Here is a 14423-nt window from a genome sequence, read left to right as displayed (position 1 = left end):
ATCTACTCTATGTCAAGAATTTTTATCAATCAGTCTTTGGCACTATAAAACCTGAAAATAAAATCGATGAAGAGTGGAATCTGTTACATAGACAGATTTTTGGTTTTATTAGGCAATGGGTTGATAATAATGTATTGAACCATATTTTTTAGGAGACACATGCTCGATCCCTATGAGAGCATCTTGAGAGTTTGTATTCTTAAAAGACTGGAAATAATAAGATATTCTTGATAAAATAAATATTGGGGTTAAAATATCATGATGGTTCTCTGATGACAGATCAACTAAATAATTTTCAGGAGATCACGAACCCGTTATTTGATGGGCATTAAGTTTGATGAAGAAATTCAAGGTTTGCCTCTACTTGGTTCCCTACCATACTCTTGGGAAACATTTAGAACTTCATTGTCAAATTCTACTCCTGATGGTATGATCTCCATGGATTTTTCCAAGAGCAGCATTCTTAATAAAGAGATGAGACGAAAGTCTCAAGGTTCCTTTTCGTCTGATTTTTGGTAACTGACACTAGGGGGAGAAGTAAGAATCGTGGTTCTCAAAATAGAGAATATTACAAAAGCAAATCTAGAGTCAAATTTAAGGATATTGAGTGCTATTATTATGGGTTAAAAGAGTACACCGATTTTTTTTTACCAAAAGTTGAAGAAGGATATCAGAGACAAAGAGGAAAACAAAGAAGACGATAATGAAAATTGCATAGCCACTGTCACCACTGAAAATTTTGTTACTGTCCTTGATGTAATTCTAATAAATATTGCTTGTGAGTAGTCAAGCTGTGTTATGGATTTTGGTGCCACATCTCACATAATATCAAGGAAGGATTTCTTCTTATCTTATATTCTGGGTGACTTTGGAACTTTGAGTATGGGCAATAAGATTGTATTTGAGGTGGTTGGTATTGGTACAATTTGTTTAGAAACTAGTACTGGATCTAAACTATTTTTTAACAATAAAAAGAATGCACTTGATGTTCATTTGCACTTAATTTCTGTTGGCGTGTTGGGTGATGAGGGATATGTTAGTACCAATGGTGGTGGAAAATTGAAACACCCTAGTTTCTGAGCCTTAGAAAATTTTCTAGAAATTCGTTATCTGGACCCAATATGACTTATAGGTATAAGCCGTATGCTGGGGTACGAGTGGTATAGTCCTATCTTATGCTGACCAGTATAAGTTGGTGGGATGGTTTTGGTCACTGGAATGGGTATGACTTAGGGGTATGAGTCATAAGGCTTGGTACAATTCGTATCGGGGACTCGTAAGGTAGTTAGTGTTTGATCCTCCTGGTATTTCATTCTGCTAGGGATACGGGTCATGGGTACGGATCATAAGCTGTGGTTACGACTTGGTTGGATGAGTTGTATACTATATAGTGTTTGATACAAGGGTTGAGGCTTGGATACGCGTGGTAGATATCGATCGTATGGGAGGGTACGACTCATATTGGTTGGTCGTATCCTTGTGATGAAGTTTTAAGTGATTTAAGTAGGGGTATTCTGGACATTTTTCTACTTACCTTAATTAGGAACCATAACTTCTAATACACTTAGGAGGTTATTTACCATATTATTCTATTCATTAACACTTAAAAACTATTCCAAAACACTCCATAATTCTCTCGAAAGCTTTGGGGAAAGGAAGAGCTAGAGTTTCATCTTGGGGATTGCCTTGGGGCTTGCTTTGGTGAATTCTTTCCGTTAATTCTTTGGTATAAGACATGATTCGCTTCCCTCATTGTAATTCAACTAAAAAAAGGTTTATATGTTGGTTTCATTGTGTTTACTATTTCATGATTATGGTTTTTAACTGTTATTTGAGGGCTTTGATATTGAATGCTTGGTTATGTTTTCACATCATTTTGATTATGCTTTTTCTATGCATTAATGGTGGTTTTGGGCAATTGGATTTCATGGTAATTGTTTAATGGTCTTTGGAATTAGTTTTGATTATATTATGCCTCCAAGGTGTTTGATGAAATGTTTATAAAAATATGTTCATTGCATTGACTTCTTTTAATGGAACTCTTGCATGTTTTAAACTTGATAAAGGATTTATGCATGGTTTAAATGGTTTGAAAAGGCTAAAGGCTATATGGTTAATCTTGTGGAGAACATGTAAGTCTCCCAAATGGATTTAATTTGAAAATTAGAAGGGCACCTAAGGTTCCCTTAACCTAAATGGTTTGACTATGGATATTACTTGCAAGTAATGGGGTTGTATGACGATACCACTAATATTGGCTTTGGTTAAGAAATGGTTAATGGATTGTTTGGACATGGTTTTAATTGGGCATTAATAGCGGGGTGTGTAGCTAAGCCATGGAAGGTGGCGGTCCCGGGGGACCAAAACTAAAAACTCATATTTGTCAATATGAGGGGTCTTCGATGGTCACGTGCGAGTGTTACATTTTATATTAGAGGGATGTACTAGTAATCCCATGGGAGATTCCCTGGTCATGCGGCTACACGCACTGAAGCCCTTCAGCAGGGGGAGCTGAACCCATATAGGACGACAAAGCTACAAAGCCCAGGTAAAGGTTTTAAATATATGCTAAACTCAGTTTTATTTCCCGAAACTTATATATGTATGGTTGTATGCATTATGGATAGTTTTACTAGGTTTTATGAATGACATTATTTTATCCTTATCTTGAGTTTTATGCTAGCGGTCACTCGCTAACCCCGTCTACTGCCAATTATATACCCACGCTATGCAGGAACTGGCCGTTTGACTCCTCCTACATAGTGATTGACTCGAGGACAATATTTGGACTGAAGTAGTGAGGTTTCATCTTTTTGGAAGGCATCGTTTCATATTATGGATGTATTTAGACACTTATTTTTTATTTTGGATATTGGTTTTGGCCATGGTTGGGGGCATGTCCCAACCAAATTTGTTTATTCTTTTGGATAGTGGCTTTGTGGTACTTGTGAGGGTTGGTATGGGCGGGATCGGTATTGGTGTAGGCCTTGGCATTGGAATAAGCTAGTAGGCTAACATCATTAGACGATATTGGTGAGGTACAGTTAGACTTGGTTGGGTCGATCACGGTTGTAATCCTATCCCAGATTCTAAATGAGAACATTGACTCTATCTTATTAAATATTCGGAATTCATCCTATGCAGGGCTGGCGGCTGTGAGTTGGCTTAGGTAATAGGGGTCGTATCCGGTCTGGTTCAAACTTAAGATGCCCATTACGACATAACCCAGGAGCCCAGTTGTGTCAAAAATGGAAACTCATTAAGTTTTTTTTATTGTGGCTCGTAGAGACAAGATTTGTGGTCTATACTGGACTACAACTTCTACTTATGCTAATATAGTGAATGCAGTTGAAAGTACTAACTGTTCAACATTATGGCATAAGAGTCTTAGCCACATTACCAGGAAAGAACTTAATGTTCTGGTCAAGAAGAAATTACTGTCAGAGTTTGAAAGTTCTAAATTAGAAAAATGTGAGCATTTTTTGGCGGGAAAATAAAATAGAGTTTCTTTTAAGTTACATCCCCCTTCAAGAAAAACAAAGTTGCTTGAGCTGGTGCATTCAGATTTATGTGGTTCAATAAAGACAAGGACTTTGGATGGTGCATTTTACTTTGTTACTTTTATTAATGATTGCTCAAGGAAACTTTGAGTCTATCTTTTGAAGACTAAAGATCAAGTGTTGGGTGTCTTTAAGAAGTTTCAATCTTTCATTGAAAGTGTATTTGTACCGATAATGGTGGTGAATATTGTGGACCGTTTGATGAATACTACAAGCAATAAGGTATTAGACATTAGAAGACTTCTCTCAAAACTCCTCAGCTTAATAGGTTAGTATGAAGGATGAATAGGACCTTGATGGAAAGAGTTAGGTGTTTGCTTTTTGAAGTAAAGTTGCTGAACTCCTTTTGGGGTGAGGTTTTATTGACCACTCAACATATTATTAACCTACCTCTTGCTATTTCTTTGTAAAGTGATGTACCAAATAAAATTTAGTATGAAAAATATGTTTTCTATGATCATTTGAGAGTATTTGGTTGCAAAGCCTTTGTATATGTGCCTGAAGATGAAAGGTCATAGATGTCAATACAAGGTAGTGTATCTTCATTGGTTATGGATTTGATGAGTTTGGTTACAAATAGTATGATCCAGTTAAGAAGATGCTTTTAAGAAGTCGTGACATTTTCTTCATGGAGAATCAAACCATTAAAGATATTGACAAAGCAGAATCTTCAAGTTCTGATGGTGTGGTTAATCTTGATCAAGTTCCCCATACAAGTGCACAAGATGTTGGTGGGCTTGATAATCTTGGTGATGCCCATAACCATGTTCCAAAATCAGCATGTTGATATTGATAATGATAACGAAGTTGTTGTTGTTGATGATGCTCCAATTCAAAAAGTTGTGGACGAGTAAAATGTCATACTTAGAAGGTCTAAAAGACAACATATTCCTTCTTCTCATTATTCTCCTAATGAGTATATATTACTCATTGACGAGAGAGAACCTGAATTTTATAAGGAGGCCATGGAAGATGAGCATAAGGATTGAAGCCATGCAAGATGAGATGAAATCTATGCATGAAAATCACACTTATGAGTTTGTGAAATTGCCTAAGGCACGAAAGCTTTAAAGAATAAGTGGGTGTTCAAAGTAAAATTGAAAGAACTATAACGTCCTAAAAATTTGATGAAATATGTGAAATATGTGAAATATGTGTTTTGCATGATTTGACTATTTTACCCCTCTCAATAGTTGCATTGTGGTATTTCTGGATTGTGGGGGTGATTATCACGGTTTTTGATGTATTTCAATACTGTTTTTTTGATATTGTGATTTTTGGTGGCTTTGAGAGCCTCATTTTAGACCTTTGTTGTTATATTTTAATTCGTGTGATGGATAGATGAATGAAATATGCCAGCAGTTTCAGAACGTCAATTTTAGAGTGATAACATATTTGGTGTGATTTCGTGGCTTTTAAATCTCATTTTGACCCTTGATTTGGAAAACTATGATTTTGAGTTTCGGAGGCCAATATGACTGACAATTTTTCAAAATTCTGATATAGCCATTGAGTCCTAAGTGTCAAATTTAATGTTGTTGTATAGTTTATTTGTGTATATCAGATTCTAAATGAATCTCTAACATCCCGTCGAAATTCATTTGGACTTAAAAAAATCTGGTGCACCAGGTTGCTGGTGCAACCTAAAAAACCAAGGGTAAAACTCATTTGAGGAGCCTGATTTATGCTTTAAATACCTGGTAACCTGGTGTGATGTATAAATAGCACTTTCTGCCCCATTTTAGATCATTTTTTACTTTGGCTCTTAGTAGTTAAATCTTAAAATAGTGTGAGAACTTAAAAGTGAAGTTTATGGGTGGTTGAGAAGCTAGATTAACATCTATTTCTTGATTCTTTTATGGATTTAAGGTGAAATTTCATCCTTTTCTTACTTTAATTCTTGATTTAATTGTTCAAAATTCTAAAAATCTTATTACTTGATTTATCTCCAAATTTCACTCCTTTTCACTTGAATAATGTTTTTAATCCTATAATTACTAGTTTCTCATTGATTTAGCGTTCAAAACAACTTTGATTCTTGATTTTAACACGAATTTTAAATATTTTACCCGATAAAATTTAACAATGATTTTTGTTCAGTTTGAACCTCGTTTTTACTCAATTTGGGTTTTCAAGTGTAAATTCCTAAAAGTATGGGGAACACATTTTTGAAGTAAAGTCACAATTTTGCTCTTCTTTTTTGAAAACCCATTTTGGTGATTCGTTTTGACCCTAAACCAAAAGTAGGAAATATGAGTATCATTAGCTTTATTTGATGCATAGATTCTATATTTCTTGGTTTTAGTTGATTTCGGGGTTGTTCATGAGAAGTGGAGCTTTATGGATGAAGTTTTGTAGACCGGTTTTGCCTTCGGGGTAGGTTATAGCTTAACTCTTCAGACTGGGAGGTAGTTACTTTCCCAAAATGCATATTAAGGATGAGAACTAATAATGAAATATGGCTATCTATATGTTGTGCTCGTGGGGGAGCCTAAATATGATATAATTATTAATTCTAATATATCATGTAATATATGTGACCGTATAGGGTCTTACGTGATGTTGATAGCTTAGAATATATGCTAGTAATTGTATTGTGTTGTTAGAAATATCTATTATGGTGCATGTGACGTATTGTGATATATTCATAATTTGTGGGCATATAAATCATGTGGAAAATTCATGAATATTGGAAATAGTGAGTGGATATTGGCTTACATGATTGTGGAATTGTAACATTGTGGTTGGTTGTAGAAATACATTATATGGATTGTTTGTGGAAATACACCATACAAATTATTTGTGGAAATACTCATTTTGTATGATTGTGAACATTGCATCGTTATTCTCATGTCATCATATACATCATTTCACTTATTTATTTTATTTTCTTATATTTACTTGTTGTCATGTATGTTTACTTGATTTGTGTATTATGTCATGTATGTATTCTGAAAATAATGAATATTGGTATCGAATATTATGTATTCTGAAAATAATGAATATTGGTATCGAATATTAGATATTATGAACCTTCTCCAAAGGATTGTGTCGAAGAAACTTAAGGTTGTGTGCCAAACTTAAGGCTGCATGTCAAACTTAAGGTTGTGTGTCAAACTCAAGACTATGTACCAAACTCAAGGTTGGATGCCAACCTCAAGGCTGTGTGCCAAACTCAAGGTTATGTTCCAACCTCAAGCCTATGTACCAACCTCATGCATCATCATCATCAGCAGCAACAACAATAACATCATCATCTTATACATTGCATTTTCTTTATTGGGTTAATATTATGATTGGATTTACATATTTTCTTATTATATGTCTACTTGCTCTATATCCTGTTACTTATACTTGACCCTACTGTATATCATGTTCTTCTCTGTTTCTACATGCACGTGATATAATGTATACTTGTGTTATACTTGTTGTATTATTATTGTATTTGATATATATATATATATATATATATATATATTATAACTATTAGAGTAAGCTGTGTGGGCAACCATTGTGGGATATTTTATGATTGCAGGTAATGTTCCCTTAGTGTGTATTTTTTATACCTTATCTTTTACTTTGCTCGGTCAACCAATTATACCTAGTAAAAGTGGACCGTACTCAGTCCTACTGTACCCTTCTAGTGTAGACCAAGGTTCGGGTGCAACCCATGTTGCTTGATTTGGGTGATTTGTTGGAGCTTTAAAGGTAGTTGATGATTTTTAGGTGTTTAGATGTTTTCTACTACCTTTTTGTATCAACTATTTCTTTATTTTCCTTTCAGAGATAAAATTTCTTTTGTATTTTGATATCTTGTGTATTTATTTTGGGTTTGGGTTGTACTAGATACTCTTATACTATTGACACCTAGTTTTGGGAGTTATGACTGCATTGTTATGTTTGTTTTCGTATTTACTATACTTGTATAGTTTGTCTTCATTCTAGAAGCCTTACCTTAGGGATATTTTGTTTTTTCTACCTTTTTGTATCGGTTAGGGTGATAGGCTTACTTGTTAAGGTTCGCCGCGACAGGTGACATCATGACCCTTTGGATTTTGGATCATGACAAATTAGTATCAGAGTAGCTAGGTTTTATTGATCTCGATGGTATAAGAATAGGAGGTGTAATAGAGTCTTGCAGATCGGTACATAGACATCTGTATCTGTCTTCAAGAGGCCGTAGAATGTAATTAGGAAACTTCTCTTATTTTATTCCTTATCGTGCAAAGTTCCTTCATACCTTGTGTTTAGAGTTGTTTTTCACTTTTTCTTTACAAATAGTGTTGACTTGGTTCTGCAAGGTTAGAGATACAGATCTTTCTTCTAGAGAGAGTTTAGTCGAGAGGGTAAGCCTCATGTCGTGGATGAACTCGATAGAGGGGACGGGCTCGTGGTTCATCCCCATCTATGAGGAGTGCTAGGGAACTCTCCCCTAAGCCTCATGTTGAGTAGGTTTGAGGTGTGGGTTCTAGTCCAGTTCTTCAGAGTTCATCGTCCCAGTGTTGGATGGATTATTGATGTATTTGCTGACCCATTTAGAGGGTTCTCCTTTGGTTATGTCGTGCGTTATTCTAGTTCAGAGTGTGGTTCCTCCTATTGCACCTACTTCTAATTTAGGTACTCCTTAGACCCTGAGTCCTATTCCTATTTCAGCATTAACATCTAAGCATGGTGTTCTGAGATCAAGAGTTTAGCCTTCGACTATGTTACCTCCTTAGATGGGATCACAGCCTGCTAGATTCACTATGCCTCTTCTATTGTGAGTACTGTGATGTCTTCTGATGATCAGAATAGGTTGGAGAGATTTACTCATTTGGGTCCTCTAAGATTTAGTGGTGTTGTGGCAAAGATACTTATGAGTTTTTGATTGATTGCTGAGAGAAGTTATATAATTTGGGTTTATTAGAGTCACATGGGGTTGCTTATACTACCTATCATTTGAGATATGTGGCTAGAGATTGATGGAGATTGGTTATTAGTTATAGATATATTGATTCTTCTAAGATATCATCGGATCATTTTGTTGATACCATTTTTGAGAAATTTGTGCCTTACATCTGAAGAATTGGATGCGTGATGAGTTTTACCGACTGGAGTAGGGTTCCATGACTGTAGCAGAGTATGAGGCACACTTTCATGGCTTGTCGAGATATTCTTATACTAGTATTTCCATTGAGTCTGAGAAGATTTAGAAGTTCATAAAGGGTCTGGATGTGTTCCTTCAGTTGGCTACATCTTAGATGGTTGTATTTGTGGCATCTTTTCAGAGTATTATAGAACATGCCAAGATGACAAAGGGTATTCTTCGAGTATCTCAGGGTGGCGCTAAAAAGGTAAGCTATTTTGGTGAGTTCAAAGTTCACTCTTCTCATGGTAGGATTTTAGAGGTTCTCATAGATATTAAGGAGGTTAATACAGGTGTTCTTACAAAGTTATGGTAGTGGATCGTTTGGTCCAGTAGTTCAGGGTGGTTATTTAGGCCTAACTGCATCTTTTCTTATTGAGGCGGGTTGTAGAGATTGTTGTGTTTGTAATGTTATTAGCCATTTAGCCAGGGACTATCCCCGTTGTGTCATTAGGGCTAATCATATTTTAACAGTGAGATATAGAGGTGCTACCAGAGGTGCGAGGGGAAGAGATAGTAGAGCTCGTGGGGGGTCATGGGGCCACTCAGGCAGTTGGTGGTCATGGGCAGTGCTATGCTATACCATCCAAACCTGAGGCAGAGGCTTTAGATGTTATGATCATAGGTATTATCTCCATTTATTTTAGACCTGGATATGTGTTATTTGATCCCAGATTGACTTTTTCCTATGTGTCCATGTATTTTGCTTTGGGTTTTGATTCTATTAGTGAGTCTCTTTCCATGCCTATTGGTGTATCTACTCTAGTAGGTAATTCTATAATAGTGGATCGGGTCTACTAATCTTGTGTGTTACTTTTGCCCGGCGTGATACCTTGGTAGATTTTCTTATGTTAGAAATTAGATATTTTGATGTTATTTTGGGTATGGATTGGTTTGCTCCTTATCATAAAGTCCTAGATTATTTTGCTAAGATCGTGACTTTAGCTTTGCCAGGTGTACCAAGGATAGCTTGGAAGGTTGCGCTTCATTCGAGTCCTAAGATGGTTATATCTTATATTCAGGCTCGTATATTAGTTGAGAGGGGATGTTTAGCTTATTTGGCTTATATTCAAGATACTAGTGTTGTTTCACCTCTTTTTTTAGATTCTGTCCATGTTGTTCGTGAGTTTATGGATGTGTTTCCTATGGATTTGCCTGGTAGGCCTCCGGATCGTGATATTTATTTTGCTGCTGATGTTAAGCTGTGCACCAAGCCCATTTCTATTCCTTCTTATAAGATAGCCCAACCTAGTTGAATGAATTAAAGAATCAGTTATAGGAGTTATTGGATAAAGGATTTATCTGACCTAGTATGTGAAAAAAAAGGATGGATCTATTCATATGTGTATTGATTTTTGGCAGTTGAACAAGGTGATGATTAAGTATCCTCTTTCTCACTTTGATGATTTATTTGATTAGTTTTAGTATTTTGTGATGTTTTCGGAGATTGATTTAAGGCCCAATTATCACTAATTGAGAATTATAGCTTTGAATATTTCTAAGACAACTTTTTGGACTCGTCCTCTGGGTTGACGAATAACCCTATCGCATTCATGGAGTTGATGAACCAAGTGTTTCGATAGTATCTTAACTTCTTTGTTATTGTATTTATAGATGATATCTTGGATTAATCCAAGAGTGAAGCTGATCATGAGGAGCATTTATGGATTGTGCTTCAGAGATTGAGGGATGAGAAGTTCTATGCTAAGTTCTCTTAGTGCAAGTTTTGGTTAGAGTCTATTTATTTCTTGGGTCATTTGGTGACTAAGGAGGTTATTATAGTTAATCCAGCCTAAGTTGCAGCAGTTTGTGATTGGATTAGACCTATTCACTCATCGAAATTCAAAGTTTTATTGGCTTGGAAGGTATTATATGTATTTTGTTGAGGGTTTCTCTTCTATTGCATCTCCTTTGACTAAGTTCACTTAGACGAAGGTCTCTTCTCGGTGGTCTGATACTTATGAGGCTAGCTTAAGGATTTGTTGTCTTTATCTCCTATATTGACTTTGCCCAAGGAAGACATGGGCTTTACCATTTTTATGATGCTTCAAGTGTTGAAGGTGCTGTGTTGATACAGGAGACAAGGTGATTGCTTATGTCTCTCGTCAGTTGAATCCCTTATGAGAGGAATTATCCTACCCATGATTTGGAGTTGTGCATGGTTGTGTTTGCTTTAAAGTTATGGAGGCACTACTTGTATGGAGTCCATTGTGAGATCTTCTCAGATTATCATAGCCTTTAATACTTCTTCACCCAGTGAGAACTTAATATGAGGCAGCATATTTACATTCGTTGTGCGTTTGTATAGTATGCTGGTGTTCATTATTTCAGATTGAGGTTTTGTTCTCACATCTCACTTTTGGAAGATTTTTAGGATGAGTTGGGTACTTAGGTTGATCTCAGCACAATATTTTACCCCTAGACTAACGGTCAGTCCGAGCAGACTATTCATGTTTTAAAGAATACGGTTTGCACTTGTGTGATGGATTTTTATGACTCGTGGGAGCGATATTTGGCTTTAGCAGAGTTTCCATATGATAATAGCTACCATTATAGTATTGATATGACTCCTTTTGATGTGTTGTCACTCGCTAGTGGGTTGGTTTAATGTTTCAGAGGTGAGACCTCGAGGTATGGACTTGCTTTGTGAGTCTTTGGACAGTGTCCATATCATTTTGCATAGACTTCAAGTAGCTCAGAGTAGGCAAAAGTGTTATACAGATCATAGGCTTCATGCCTTGAGATTTGGTATTGGTGATCGTGTTTTTCTTCGAGTTTCGCCCATAAGAAGTATGATGAGTTTTGGGAAGAGGGGCAAGCTTAGCCAGGTATATTGATCCATTTGAGATTCTTCAGACTATTGGTGATGTGTCCTATGAGTTGGCTTTGCCCTCAAATTTGTAAGTTGTTTTTCCAACTTTTCATGTTTTTATGCTTTGCTGCTATATTCCTGATGAGTCTCATGTAATTTTCTAGGAGTTGATTAAGTTAGATGAGCGATTGTCCTTTATTGAGGAGATGATCTCCATTTTGGCTAGGGATGATAGGCAGTTGCGCTTTAAAGTATTCCTGTGAAGAAGGTTCAATGGAGACATGGACCGGTTGATGAGGCTACATGGTAGGTCGAGTCTGATATGCGTAGTTCTTATCCCCAGCTCTTCGTTGTTTCAGGTATTTATTTACCTTAGTTTGAGGATGAACTAGATTTTTAGTGGTGGATGATCTAACGATGTGAAAATTTGATAAAATGTGTAAAATATTTGTTTTGTGTGATTTGATTATTTTATCCCTCTCCATAGTTGCACTGTGGTATTTTTGGGGTGTGGGAGTGATTGACACAATTTTTGAAGCATTTTGGTACCAGTTATGTGATATTGTGGGTTTTGGTGGCTTCAAGAGCCATATTTTGGACTTCTGTGGTTATTTTTTGATTCGTGTGATTTATGGATGAACGAACTGTGCTAGCAGATCCGAAATATCAATTTTACGATGGTAACATGTTTGGTGTAGTTTTGTGGCTTTTAAATCTCATTTCGACCCTCGATTTGGAAAATTGTGATTTCAGGTTTCGGGGGTCACCTTTGTGAAAGTAATATTTTTTTTCAAAATTATGATATAGCCATTGAGTCCGGAGCATCGAATTTAGTGTGGTTGCATAGTTTGTTTGCGTATATCAGACTTCAAAAGAATCCCGAACATTCCCTCAAAGTCCGTTTGGATTTAAAAAAATCCGGTGCAACTTGGAAAACCAAGGGAAAAACTCATTTGAGGAACCCATTTTATGCTTTAAATACCTGGTAACCTGGTGTGATGTATAAATAGCCCCTTTTGCCGGACTTAAGTTCATTTTCATATAGCCTCTTGAGAGTTAGACCTTAAAATAGTAAGAGAGCCTAAAAGTGAAGCTTGTGGGTGCTTGAGAAGCTAGATTAACATCTATGTCTTGATTTATTTACGGATTTAAGGTGAGATTTCATCCTTTTCTTACTTTAATTCTTGATTTAATTGTTCGAAATTCCCAAAACCTTATTTGATCCATCCCCAAATTTCACTCCTTTTCACTTGAATAATGTTCCTAATTACTCCCTCTGTCTCATTTTATGTGTCATCATTTTATTTTTAGGTCATCCTAAAGAAGTCATCTTTCATTATTTGATAGCTATTTGATGACAACATCACCATTTTGTCCTTACTAGGTCCCACTTAATAAGAAAAAATAACTAAAAGGTAAACTTTAAGAGGGGCAATTTTGTAAACTTTACAAAATCATCACTCATTTCTTAAACTCCATGCCTGGTCAAAAGGCGACACATAAAATAGAACGGAGGGAGTACTGGTTGTTCATCAGTTTAACTTTCAAAATAACTTTGATTCATGATTTTAACACGGATTTCAAAGATTTTATATGATAAAAGCTTAAAAATGATTTTCTTTTGATTTGAACCTTATTTTTTACTTGATTTGACTTGGGTTTTTAGCTGTAGATTAGATTCCTAAAAGTATGGGTAACACATTTTTGAAGTGAAACTATGATTTTGCCCTTCTTTTGTGAAAACCCATTTCGAGGGTCCATTTTAACCCAAACCAAAAGTAGGCAATATGAGTATCGTTATATTTATTTTGATGCATAGATTCTATATTTCTTAATTTTATTTGATTTTAGAGCCGTTCGTGAGAAGCATGGCTTTGTGATTGAAGTGTTGTAGACTGGTTTCGACCTTCGAGGTACGTTATGGCATAACTCTTTAGATTGGTCTAGGTGGTTAATTTGTATTCCAAAATGCATGTTAAAGGTGGTAAGTGATCATGAAATATGGCTATCTATATGTTGTGTTTGTGTGGGGCTCTAAATGTGATGTAATTATTAAATCTGAGATATCATGTGATATGTGTGACCGTGCGGGGTCTTATGTGATGTTGAAAGCCTGGAATACATGCAAATAATTGTATTGTGTTTTTAGAAATGTCTATTGTTGTGCCTTTGGTGTATTGTGATACATTCATACTTTGTGGGCATATTAATCATGTGAAAAATTCATGGATAGTAGAAACAATGAGTTAATATTGGCTCACGTGGTTGTGGAATTGTAACATTGTGGTTTGTTATGGAAATACATCATATAATTGGTAATGGAAAAACAACATGTAGATTGTTTTTGGAAATACTTATTTTGTATGGTTGTGAACATTGCATCATCATTCTCATTTCATCATATGCATCATTTCACTTGTTTGTTTTATTGCTTTATATTTACTTGTTGTCATGTATGTGTACTTATTTGTTCTTATGTCATGTATGTGCTTTGTAAATACAGAATATTGGTATCGAATATTGGATATTATGGACCTTCTCTGAAGGATTGTGCTGGAGAAACTTAAGGTTGTGTGCCAAACTCAAGGATATGTATTAAACTAAAGGTTATGTACCAACCTCGTGCATCATCATCGTCATCATCATCTTATACATTGCATTTACCTTATTGGGTTGATGTTGTGATTGAATTTACTTGTTGACTTGTTTTATGTTTACTTGCTCTATATCTCATTACTTATACTTGACCATACTGTATATACATGTTCTTCTCTGTTTACACTTGCATGTGATATAATGCATACTTGTGTAATACTTGTTGTATTGTTGTTGTATTTGTGATATATATATTAGAACTATTAGTGCAAGCGGTGTAGACTATCATTATGAGACGTTTTCTGATTATAGGTGACGTGCCCTTAGTGTG

This window comes from Capsicum annuum, chromosome 5, assembly GCF_002878395.1.
Source record: "Capsicum annuum cultivar UCD-10X-F1 chromosome 5, UCD10Xv1.1, whole genome shotgun sequence".
NCBI classification, from domain to species: Eukaryota; Viridiplantae; Streptophyta; class Magnoliopsida; order Solanales; family Solanaceae; genus Capsicum; species Capsicum annuum.
Note: the sequence above shows the minus strand (reverse complement) of the source record.